This window comes from Eptatretus burgeri, chromosome 13 (genome assembly GCF_056783735.1).
Source record: "Eptatretus burgeri isolate ZD-2024b chromosome 13, Ebu_testis_v1, whole genome shotgun sequence".
Taxonomy (NCBI): domain Eukaryota; kingdom Metazoa; phylum Chordata; class Myxini; order Myxiniformes; family Myxinidae; genus Eptatretus; species Eptatretus burgeri.
In genome coordinates, this window is record NC_140973.1 from 25,686,005 (window position 1) to 25,698,466 (window position 12,462).

Consider the following 12,462-nt stretch of genomic DNA (forward strand, 5'->3'; position numbering starts at 1 on the left):
CCAAAAGAGATTTTATCCCAATTGTAAGTAAATATGATTACGTGGGCTCGAGCATTGTATTTATCTCTGCCACCGAAGGTGAAGGAGGTTATGTTTTCACACCTTTCTGTCTGTCTGTTTGTTTGTTTGTGTACAGGATATCTCAAAATTTTGTGGACAGGTTCGGTGTGTGACAAGGACGAGTGCCCTTCTCGTTAGCATTGTTATTCCGGAGCTTGGCACACTCTATCAGTGTTGCTTCTGCCTTTTTCGTAAATGTGATTGTTTGAACTGGAATAAGTCTCCCATTTTCCCATTTATCTTTATTGCAAATAAATCATCGTTTTGTTTTTTTTCCTGCAGTCTGCCAAGATGAAGCATATGCCAACTCTTGGCGAGAGCTCCATCTCGGCTTTTGCTTTTTAGATGAACTGTGAACTGCTTTCCCCTCTGGACTGGTGCTCCTGCCTCTCACCTTTCTCGGCTTCACGCTGTGGAAACCAAGGCATTTCGGATCATTGGTATCTCCCGTGATGAGGCTGAGTCTTTTGGTCTCTCACTCTCACCGCAGGCAGGTCGGCGGTCTTTCTGTCTTCTACGGTCTCCTCTGCGGTCTCGCCCCCCCCCCTCTGCTCTGTCTGTGATATATCCCCACCATATTTCCGCAGGGCTCTCAAGGTACACCAGTTACCCACTTCTGGTAAAACTACCAAAATCATGAATCACAGCTCACCTTCACTCTTTCTTCATTCCTCTTTTTCCCCGCCTTTGAAATAAACTCCCACACTCTCTTCAATCCCATTCTTCTCTCCAGGTCTTCAAAACAGCTGTTCACAACAACCTATTATCTTCCCCCATCCAAAACCACGATCTTTTCTACCCCCGTTAATCCACCCAAAACATACCTCCTTCAAATTCCCTGCTTTCCTTCACGAAAGTTCCCTGTCGTGTAAGGTCCTGAAAGTCCCTGTAATGTCCATCTCGTATACCCCGTTTTCCCCGCCTCATCCCTCTCGCTTCCACAGATCTCCGAATGTCTCTGCTCCCCACTGTTTTGTCCTTCCCTCTCCTGTCCCTCTTGTCTCATGCCCCCCTTGTTGTTCGTTGTGTGTTAGCTCTCTTACGAGCATTGACAATGTATACAAAAAAGAAAGATGCTGCTGCAAATTTAGAAATTGTTCATTCAGAAACTCCTTTCTATGATGTATGTGCCCACTTCTCACCCAGTGCTGACCAATTCACCAAGTAGAACACTATGTTGTAATTGTAACAGACTCCTCGCCAACAAATTGCATACTGTCTAAATTTTTCCCAATCATATATCCTTTTATGTTTGCCTCTCTTCAAATTCTTCTAACGACATCCAGTGAAGCAAATGTGTGTAGCATGTAATTTGTCCAGGGTGAACATGCATTGATTTAAAGGTTGCCTCACTCAAGAAGGGCGGCGGATAACTTATCCGATGAACTTGACAGACACTTATTGTCCATACTCAGTCGTTAGATCTTCTGACACCTGAAATAAAAAGCAATCATTAGGAAAATGGAAATATGTAATGTGAGTTGGGATACAACAACGACCATTATAAACAAAATATTACTAGTTTGGTGACCACTTAGGAATTAAGAGACCATTTTGGATGTTTTGTCAATCCAATTTTGAACCTCAAATGATTTTGACATTTGTTCTGCTAAAATATAAAAAATATTCAGAATTAAATATAAAAAAGGATTTAATGTTGATTTTACCACTGAGTTTTAATGCTGTATTGCAAATGTCACTATTTTGGCCGCCATTTTGAATTTGTTATACCTGGTGTTGACTTAATGGTTTGGGTGGTGAGCTTGGGATCCGAGGATCCTGAGTTCAAATCTCACTTGACTGATGAATTAATACCAGGTGGGATTGACTCTGCCTGTCATCCTTCTGAGGTCGGCAAAATGAGTGCCAGCTTTCTAGTATCCTGTGTCGGAGTGGTGACCCGTCCAGGATTGTGCCAAATGGCCAAGGAGACTGCTCAGGCAGCACCAATGCTCTGCACAGAGTATGGTCCCAATGGATGGATTTTGAATTTGGTGCCCTATAGCAGCCATTTTTTTTATTTCAGCAATTGTCTTTATCAAACTGGGCAAGTTTTCGAACAACATATGGTCAGTTAAGTCTCTCAAATCGGCCAATATTAAACCAAATATTGCAATTTTTATTGTGATGCTCAAGAGAGGGGTGGGCGTTTGGGCATGTTGGCACCTTTTATCAAAAACCGGTTGGCACCTTGGAAAACATTGGTCTATAATCAACTGGTACAGACATAAAGTGAACACCATTTCCCACAAGAGCGCAATTCTGAAACCGACGATATGTTTGGTGGGGAGGATTCAGGGGGTAAAAAAAAAACGATTAATCAGACTTAATGTAGGAAATGTTCAAATGAATGGGTTGTAATCACTGGAGGTTTTGAACAATCCTCAAATAGGTAGGAAACTGGATTTAGCTTGGCTTGTGAAGTAATGCCGTATTATATTTTTATGAATCTGTCCCAGTTATGGTGCTTATGTATGGGATCTTACCGGTATTAGGCCTTGTTGAAACGTCCCCTTTGTGCATGAAAGAAGGGAAAGCTACCTCTGCCATAAAGGATGCAGGAGCCAATGAGGCCATTCTGCATCCAAGCTTATTTGCGGATTGTGAGAAAAAAAATTGCTTTGAAACCACTCGTCAATGGCTCAAAATTATCTTAAATTGGCTAATATGATGACAGCACCAATGTGAGGGTGACAGGTAATTAAATTTGGCTTAGAAGGTGAGAAATATAAGCACAGGTTTAGCTGGTGGAATTGTGTGATCCCTGCCTAATTGGATTGACAGATAGTAACCGATGATATACTTTGGTCAGGGAGAGCGGGAAGAAAAGTGGCGGAATGAGTCGAAGCAGGACAAAGCAAGGTCATGAAGAATTCTGCGTTAGCTTGCCCTCTCCTTCCCCCCCATCGTCCGCTTTTTTAATGAGCCGTTGTGTTTAGGAGTAAACGAGGATTTTCTCATGGTGTAGCTTGTCCACATCACAAGTTTCTGGGTTCCTTCTGTACATAAGCATGTGCAATGTCCCAGCTCCTCAAAAACATGATCCTCACCAGATGAGTTTTCCAGGATGAGCAAGGTATCTGGATGCTTTTGCAGGTTCTTTAGTGTAAGGAGTTTTCACTTACTGATTAATGCATTGGTTACATTACATCCAGAATACATGTGCAGTCGGCATAATACTGAAGACATGTTTTCCCAACTTCTGAGATTACATGCTGACACCATTGATGTCGTCTTGTATTTCCCACTCCTGTTTCAAACAATACACGCTGTTTGTCACCTTGTGTAAACTTAAGTAATAAGCTGAAGACATCAATGTCTGGTGATCGAGTAACAATTGTGCTTTCCTGTGGTGAATGACAAGTCCGATGCAAACAGTGCAGGATCATCAGAATATCCGCTCCTTCGAGAGCCCAGTGCAGGTCCTCCACCTTCTTCATCCTCTGTAACTTTATCTGAGCTTGTTCTAGAGAATCTCTCTGTCTGTCTGTCTGTCTGTCTCTGTCTCTGTCTCTGTCTCTGTCTCTGTCTCTGTCTCTGTCTCTGTCTCTCAGTCTCTCAGTCTCTCTCTCTCAGTCTCTCTCTCTCAGTCTCTCTCTCTCTCTCTCTCTCTCTCTCTCTCTCTCTCTCTCTCTCTCTCTCTCTCTCTCTCTCTCTCTCAGTCTCTCTCTCTCTCTCTCTCAGTCTCTCTCTCTCTCTCTCTCAGTCTCTCTCTCTCTCTCTCTCTCTCAGTCTCTCTCTCTCTCTCTCTCTCTCTCTCTCTCTCTCTCTCTCTCTGTCTCTCTCTCTCTCTCTCTCTCTCTCTCTCTCTCTCTCTCTCTCTCTCACTCTCTCTCTCTCTCTCTCTCTCTCTCTCTCTCTCTCTCAGTCTCTCTCTCTCTCTCTCTCTCTCTCTCTCTCTCTCTCTCTCTCTCTCTCTCTCTCTCTCTCTCTCTCTCTCTCTCAGTCTCTCTCTCTCTCTCTCTCTCTCTCAGTCTCTCTCTCTCTCTCTCTCTCTCTCTCTCTCTCTCTCTCTCTCTCTCTCTCTCTCTCTCTCTCTCTCTGTCTCTGTCTCTCTCTCTCTCTCTCTCTGTGTCTCAGTCTCTCTCTCTCTCTCTCTCTCTCTCTCAGTCTCTCTCTCTCTCTCTCTCTCTCAGTCTCTCTCTCTCTCTCTCTCTCTCTCTCTCTCTCTCTCAGTCTCTCTCTCTCTCTCTCTCTCTCTCTCAGTCTCTCTCTCTCTCTCTCAGTCTCTCTCTCTCTCTCAGTCTCTCTCTCTCTCTCTCTCTCAGTCTCTCTCTCTCTCTCTCTCTCTCTCTCTCTGTCTCTCTCTCTGTCTCTGTCTCTGTCTCTCTCTCTGTCTCTGTCTCTCTCTCTCAGTCTCTCTCTCTCTCTCTCTCTCAGTCTCTCTCTCTCTCTCAGTCTCTCTCTCTCTCTCAGTCTCTCTCTCTCTCTCAGTCTCTCTCTCTCTCTCTCTCTCTCTCTCTCTCTCTCTCTCTCTCTCTCTCTCTCTCTCTCTCTCTCTCTCTCTCTCTCTCTCTCTCTCTCTCTCTCCCTCCCTCCCCCGCTTCCCCCTTCCCCCTGCTGGCTGTTGGTGAGTCGAGTGGAGTGTCATGGCAGCTGTGTGGTCTTGGTGAGCTGTGATCTGCCCTGTTTTTTCACCTTCCTATCCCCTTTCGCATCGTTTTTCACCTCCTTTCCTTTGTTTCCTTCTACGCATCATTATTTGTGCTCCCACCCTCCCCTCTTCGTTAGACCTCACGTTTTGGCCTTCCCTCACGCCGTTGTCACCCCACCCCGTCCATCCGTCCTTGTTATTTCACAGTTTGCCCTTCGGTTCATCTCTACCCCTTCCCTCCCCATCCCCCTGTTTTCTCCTCGCATACCTTTTCCCCGAGATAGAGAGAGAAAGAGCCCACAGCTTCTTGTGGATAGATTTTAGTTGGCGGCCCATCACGGCCCTTCAACTGATCGTTTTTTTTCCTTACTGTAGCTGTGTTTATTTCCTTTGGAAATCCGTCTCGGCTCGTATTTAATTACTGCACGAGAGCAATCGCCCCCCCTCCCTCCCCTTTCTAAACATGACTTCGTATTCCCGTTATTCGGCATTTGAAGCATTAACAAGAAAACATGGCGTTGTCTGCGTTCTGCCCGACGACGTCAGCGTCGAGGATCTCGTTATCGCTACAGGAAACATAGTCGGTACTGCAAAGTTCGTGCAGCCTCACGAATGAACAAACGTGTGGTTATCTTCGTGTCTGAGACAGAACTGGTTCACGAAATCGTATCGACCGGACTATCAACAGACGACGGACATTTCGTGCTCGTCTCCCCTCTCGACACTCCGGCCGTGAAGGTCATGATCTCGAACTCTCCTCCTTTCCTGAAGAATCAGACTCTGATCTCCGAACTATCTCGTTATGGTTCTGTGGTTTCTCAGATCACTATGTTACCTTTACGTAGCCAGGACGATCAGACGAAGCACGTGATGTATTTTCGGAAGCAAGCTTATGTGGTGTTTCCTCCCTCTAACGCTGAAAGAACCTTGAACATCGTTTTAAAACTCAAAATTGATTTAATCATGATTACCAAGTCTACGTAACCACTGACACCCTGAAATGTTTTGAATGTGGTAATTTCGGACACTTGAAACGATCTTACCCAAAGGCGACTTCGTCGAACGATGAAACAAACATCGTCAACAAGGATACGTCGTCTTCGTCGTCGTCTTCTTCCTCTTCTTCTTCCTCTTCTTCTTCCTCTTCTTCCTCTTCTTCCTCTTCTTCCTCTTCTTCAACTGTGAAGGAAGCGAATCCCGTGTCCGGTAATAAGGCCCAGGCCTCCCAGCCCTCCCAGTCTGATCGTGATCGTCCAAACAGCAAAACGAATGTTTCGGATGGTTTCACCATCGTTTCATCAAGAAAGCGAAAGACTTTACCTGATGGTCGTTTAACCAAGAAGAAAGGAGCATTTACAAACGAGGAATCTGTCGGTAATGTTCCTACAGTTGTGACTGAATTCACTCTACAAGGCCGACCTGGAATGGACCCGGAATGGACCCGGAATGGACCTGGACCCCGGTACCTACGGAATGGACCCGGAATGGACCCGGTCCCTACGGCCAACAAGTTTACCCTTCTTGCCGGTGAGGACATCGACGTCTCCCTTCCAGAGACCACTTTACCTGTTATTGCAGTGAAGAAAACTGTTTCACTCGTTAAAAACTCTGCTATTGGAAAGTCCATCGACGGTGATACACAGACCACTAGTGATGATCCTGCTGTCACTTCGGTAAATGTTAACCCTGAATCCTTGTCAACGGGAAATGGTGAAACAAATGTTAACCCTGAATCCTTGTCAGCAGGAAATGGTGAAACAAATGCTAACCCTGAATCCTTGTCAGCGGGAAATAGTGAAACAAATGTTAACCCTGAATCCTTGTCAGCGGGAAATGGTGAAACAAATGCTAACCCTGAATCCTTGTCAGCAGGAAATAGTGAAACAAATGTTAACCCTGAATCCTTGTCAGCGGGAAATAGTGAAACAAATGTTAACCCTGAATCCTTGTCAGCAGGAAATAGTGAAACAAATGTTAACCCTGAATCCTTGTCAGCGGGAAATAGTGAAACAAATGTTAACCCTGAATCCTTGTCAGCAGGAAATAGTGAAACAAATGTTAACCCTGAATCCTTGTCAGCGGGAAATAGTGAAACAAATGTTAACCCTGAATCCTTGTCAGCAGGAAATGGTGAAACAAATGCTAACCCTGAATCCTTGTCAGCAGGAAATAGTGAAACAAATGTTAACCCTGAATCCTTGTCAGCAGGAAATAGTGAAACAAATGTTAACCCTGAATCCTTGTCAGCAGGAAATAGTGAAACAAATGTTAACCCTGAATCCTTGTCAGCGGGAAATAGTGAAACAAATGTTAACCCTGAATCCTTGTCAGCAGGAAATAGTGAAACAAATGTTAACCCTGAATCCTTGTCAGCGGGAAATGGTGAAACAAATGTTAACCCTGAATCCTTGTCAGCAGGAAATAGTGAAACAAATGTTAACCCTGAATCCTTGTCAGCAGGAAATAGTGAAACAAATGCTAACCCTGAATCCTTGTCAGCGGGAAATGGTGAAACAAATGCTAACCCTGAATCCTTGTCAGCAGGAAATAGTGAAACAAATGTTAACCCTGAATCCTTGTCAGTGGGAAATAGTGAAACAAATGTTAACCCTGAATCCTTGTCAGCAGGAAATAGTGAAACAAATGTTAACCCTGAATCCTTGTCAGCAGGAAATAGTGAAACAAATGTTAACCCTGAATCCTTGTCAGCGGGAAATGGTGAAACAAATGTTAACCCTAAATCCTTGTCAGTGGGAAATGGTGAAACAAATGTTAACCCTGTTACTGCTCCCATTTCATCACGTGGTGAAGCTGGAAACGCAGGAAATGTTAAAATGGATGTTTTACGAGAGACCCCCAAAGTACTGTATACCTCCACGCCGTTGGAGGTCGATAACACCGTTACGGTCGAGGGAAGCGAGATCTCTGCATCCGCTGATGGTGTTTCCGTTTCATCAACTCCCCCGATAATTTCCATTTAATTAGTTCACCAGGAGATGTTCCCACAATGGAAGAACACATAGACGTGGTAACCAGTACAGATCCGTGTATCAATACTGACGACAGTGTCGATATGCAGGACAGTCCAAGCTTGTGTGACTCGGAAACTAAAAGCGACTCTAACGAATCTGACCTGGAGGAAGCAAACAGGAACAGTCAGGTGGAAACGGTGGAGAAGCTCACTGGTCAAAGTCCTACCCCCCCTGAACAAATAAGACTCTTCTTACAAAATACATACAGGAAATGCAATATAAACCTGACAGAATACTTTCCAGATCTACCGTCCTTCCTTGAGTGTGCTCAGGCTATCGTACGTAAGCCTGACTTGTTTGGTTTCCACCAGACACACTGTCACCGCTTAAAAAAACTGATTGCCAAGGCGAAAAGGGATTCTAATCAATTATCCCACTTCTGATCTTATTCTTAGAAGCTATTATTTTCCTCATGGCCAGTTTCAAGATTGGAACAATAAATGTTCATTGTGGTGGGAGTCCGCTCCGCAAGATCCAAATGAAACAGTTGGTAGAGGTCAACGGTCTTGACATAGCTTTGTTACAAGAGACCTATGCTGTCCGATCTGTTCAGGCTCAGTGGCGACTTTATGGACAAATAATGTTTCTTTAGTAACAACTCCTCGTCGAAGGCAGACATGGCATCATGTTTGTCTTAGGGAAACATTTCCATCCGTCCTGCCTTAAATTTATGAGTATTATTGATGGACACCTTGCCTCCGTGACCTTCTCTATAAATCAGATCAAGTTCACAATTCTCAATGTGAATGCTCCAAGCAAAAATGACGAGCGGATCTCCTTTTTTGCCGAACTGAGAATTCCTAGAAACACTGGATTTGCAGACTTGTCTATTTATTGGTGGCGATTTTAACTGTACTGTTCATGCTTCATTTGACCGGAACGGCCCGGAACCCCAACCATGTACCGCAAAACTTTTTGCAAACATCATTGCGAAATATAATCTCCATGATATTTGGCGCGTACAGCACCCTTCTGATCGGTCTTGTACATGGTGTCGTTGTTTAAACAACCACATCTCACTTGCGAGGCTTGATCGCATCCATGGAAATTATCATTTATTACATGGAGTTTATAAATCTGATATCGTGCCTTCTGGTTTCTCTGACCATTCCCTAGCTTGAGTCTTTATTCAACTCTCTAAACCACGTCCAGGGAGCTCTCATTGGAAATTCAATAGTTTACTCGAAAACCTCAACTTCATTCAGGCCTTTGAATCCTTCTGGACGGCTCTCCTAGAACAGAAGCTAAGCTGTTCCGTTAACCCATTGATATGGGGGGATTTAGTAAAAACCCAAATTAAAGGGTTCTGTCAACAGTATCAGTTTTTCTCAACAAGGGCTGACCATGAAGTTAAGAAAATATTACAGTTCGAGATTTTACAACTCCAACGAGTCATCGGACAAAATAATAGTAACATACAAAAAACCTTAACTGAGAAACAGTCCTTATTAAAGGAAATAACCGAGAGGAATGCATGTGGTGCCTTCGTTCGGATGAGGGTGCGACACCTGAATGAGGCAGACGTACCAACCAAGTACTTCTTCTCCTTAGAGAAACGTCTTCCCAGTAAACGGCTTTCTCAGCTGCGATTGGCAGATTCATCCATTACCTTTACACAATCAGAAATCAAACTCTTCGTGAATGAATACTTTTCGAAAATATATTCAATGGAACAAATAAGTCCCGTCAGTATCACCTCGATCTCCGTAGGCCTGCCAGTGTTGTGTGAAGATGGGCGTTCCCAACTGGAAAGATCCATTACTTTGGATGAACTTCGCACTGCCCTGCACGGCCTTGCCATTGGGAAAGCACCTGGATTGGATCGACTTACAACCGAATTTTACAAGAAGTTTTGGCACTTATTGGGTCCAGAACTCATTAACACCTTTAACGCAAGCTGCCAGCTTGGGAGTTGCCGACAAACTCTTTTTACCCTCATCCCAAAAAAGGGAGACATGCTGAGTATTGAAAATTGGCGTCCTATCTCCCTGTTATGTACGGACTATAAGATATTTTCAAAAGCCCTGGCATCGCGACTTACTCCTTATTTATCCTCGTTGTTGAAAGAAGGCCAATGTTACTGTGTTCCAAAACGTTCCATCTATGACAACATCTCCCTTGTGAGAGACATCATTGAACTGTGCAAGGAAAGCCCTAAAGATTTAGGACTTCTTCTCCTTGATCAGGAGAAAGCCTTTAACCGTGTTGACCATCGGTACTTGAGCGGTTTGGACTTGATTCAACCTTCATCTCTTATATTAAAATACTATACAATAATATTTATAGTGTGCTTAAGATAAACAATGAACTTGTTGCACCTTTGTCTATTAACAAGGGAATTAGACAAAGTTGCCCTCTTTCCAGGTTACTTTATGCTCTCTCCATCGAACCCCTACTGGTTTCTTTGCGCTGTAGACTAACAGGGTTTTGTTTGTCCCAGCTTGAACGGCCCACCAAGGTACTGGCATACGCTGATGACGTGTGTGTATTCGTCGTACAAGATATCAATGACGTTAACATCGTTCGTTATTGTTTATCCTTATTCGAAAAGGCTTCTTCAGCCAAAGTAAATTGGAACAAAACGAGCGCCCTTTGGCTCGGTCTGTTGTGCTACTTGGTGCCAAGACTTCCTGTTCCACTGTCATGGGCCAATGATGGTGTGAAATACCTTGGAGTGTTCTTAGGTAATAATACCACAATAGCAAAAAATTGGGCTGGTCTGCTTGAGTTTGTTGAGGGTAAACTGCAAAAATGGAAAGGTCTGATCACACAACTGTCATATCGTGGAAGGGTCTTGGTCATCAACACACTGGTGGCCTCTACCTTATGGCACAGTTCTTCGTGCTGCATCCTCCAGCGGTGTTGCTTCAACAGCTCCAGAAGTGCTTCGTGTCCTTTTTCTGGGACGGAAAACACTGGCTGTGACCTGGGGTCTTCAGTTTACCACTGACCGATGGAGGCTAAGGCCTAGTCGACATAAAGAGCCGGCTAATGGCCTTTCGACTCTCGGTTGCTCTTCGCATGCTATACAAGCGGCCCTCTCCACCATGGGTCAACGTCGCTCATCATCTTTTGCAACAGGCTGGGAGGCTAGGCTATGACCAATCTCTTTTCCTGATGGACCTTTCCAAAATCGATACATCCCCCCTCTCTGGTTTCTATCAGAGCATGCTAAATGCGTGGCAAGCTCTGACAATAACAAGAGCTACACATTCTTACACAAAACAGATGTTTCTGGAACAACCTTTGTTCTACAACTCCCTTTGCTATGATATGCCTGCTGATAGGTGCTTTATTCAACGCTTTACTGACAAGGGCGTTAAATCTGTCGCAGATCTTCTCAGCCCAAATGGCAGCTGGATCGGAGCTGATGCATTGGCAAGCCTGGTCGGTGTGCGATCCTCTCGAATCGTGGCACGTATGTTATGTAGTGTGCTTTGGACATGCACACAGCTTGCACCTGCTGGGAGCAGGACCAGCAAAGCAATGAACAAAATGCACATCGAATACCTTCTCTCTCTACGTTTCCTGAATTCGTATGTGCTTTTTTTTTTCTCTTGCCAGCCCTCTTCCTTGTCCCCCTTTTAACGTAGGCTTCAATGGCCTTCCCAAACAAAAAGACCTTTATTTGGGTTGTGTAAAATTTATTTTGCAATGGCAAATAACACAGCAGAAGGTTCGATGGAGAGACCTCTTTCCTTGTTCTCCCCCTTATTTTCCTAACTGGAAAGGTTTTTATCACTCTCCTGTACCACCACGACACGGTGACCTCCAATGGAGACTAGTATACTGGATCCTTCCTTCTAATCACTTGTTACACCGTTTTTCAAATCTGCTTGTCGATGAATGTCCTTTTTGTAAGAAATCTGAAAACCTTTTTCACATCTATGTTGAATGCCAACAGTTGGCACCTTTATTCATCTTACTTCGGAATTGTTTTGTGAGGTTTGGTTTGATTTTTAACACTTGTGTGTTCATCTACGGATTGGATATCCCACACAAAAATTCCAATGCTGTGTTAGCCAATTTCCTGCTTGCTCAGGCAAAGATGGCAGTATTTAAGTCAAGGAAAAGAAAACTTGATGGTGTTGGAGTAAATGATGAAGATGCTTTGTTTTTGTTCCAAAACCTTGTAATAAGTCGTGTTAAATTGGATTTTGCTTTCTTTTCAGGGTAATTCCAGCGTAACGGACGTAACGTTGAGACAAAAATTGCATCACTAATGTTGAAATTTTGAAAAGGTTGGCCATATTACAGAGAGTTTCTTTATTACATATCGTAATTAGTCTCTATGGCTTTCTGATATTGGTACAAACCCCACTGTGTAGTCTACTACTAAAGCAAAAATCAACATTTAAGAGGCGTAACGGATGTAACATCGAAATGGACACAACTAAAACTGGCCGTAGCACAATTCTTAAATCCTGCGAAATAACGAATTTGTAGTATACCTTTCATTCACGGTAAGCAAACTAAGCATTAGTAGCATACTTTCTATATTCCAACGATACGATCTGTCTGTTGTTTGTTAAAATATTTTGAAAAGTTCACTGTAACGGACGTAACTCAGCAATGTAACAGACGTAACCCATGCGAATTTTCCAGAAAGTGAGTGGACCCCTCAAGGAAAATCGTATATTTTATAAATAATGGATGAGTTTGCAAAGAGAAAAATTATATTTTGATCAAAAAGGCATTAGACCATGAACTGCAGGCGTGAATAACACTAAAAAATGTAACGGACATAACAATGTGCACCTGGTACAATAAAATGCA

At 43.7% G+C, this 12,462-nt stretch overlaps 1 long non-coding RNA gene across 1 annotated transcript in view; it reads left to right on the top strand.

Annotated features, from left to right (window-relative positions):
* Window positions 1–5,177: 5,177 nt before the first annotated feature.
* Window positions 5,178–12,462, top strand: part of LOC147014102 (uncharacterized) — a 30,927-nt gene continuing 23,642 nt past the window's right edge. Inside the window, exons 1-2 of the long non-coding RNA XR_015050648.1 lie at window positions 5,178–6,181; window positions 11,021–11,222. This is a non-coding gene — a long non-coding RNA (uncharacterized LOC147014102). The remainder of the gene's footprint in view (window positions 6,182–11,020; window positions 11,223–12,462) is intronic.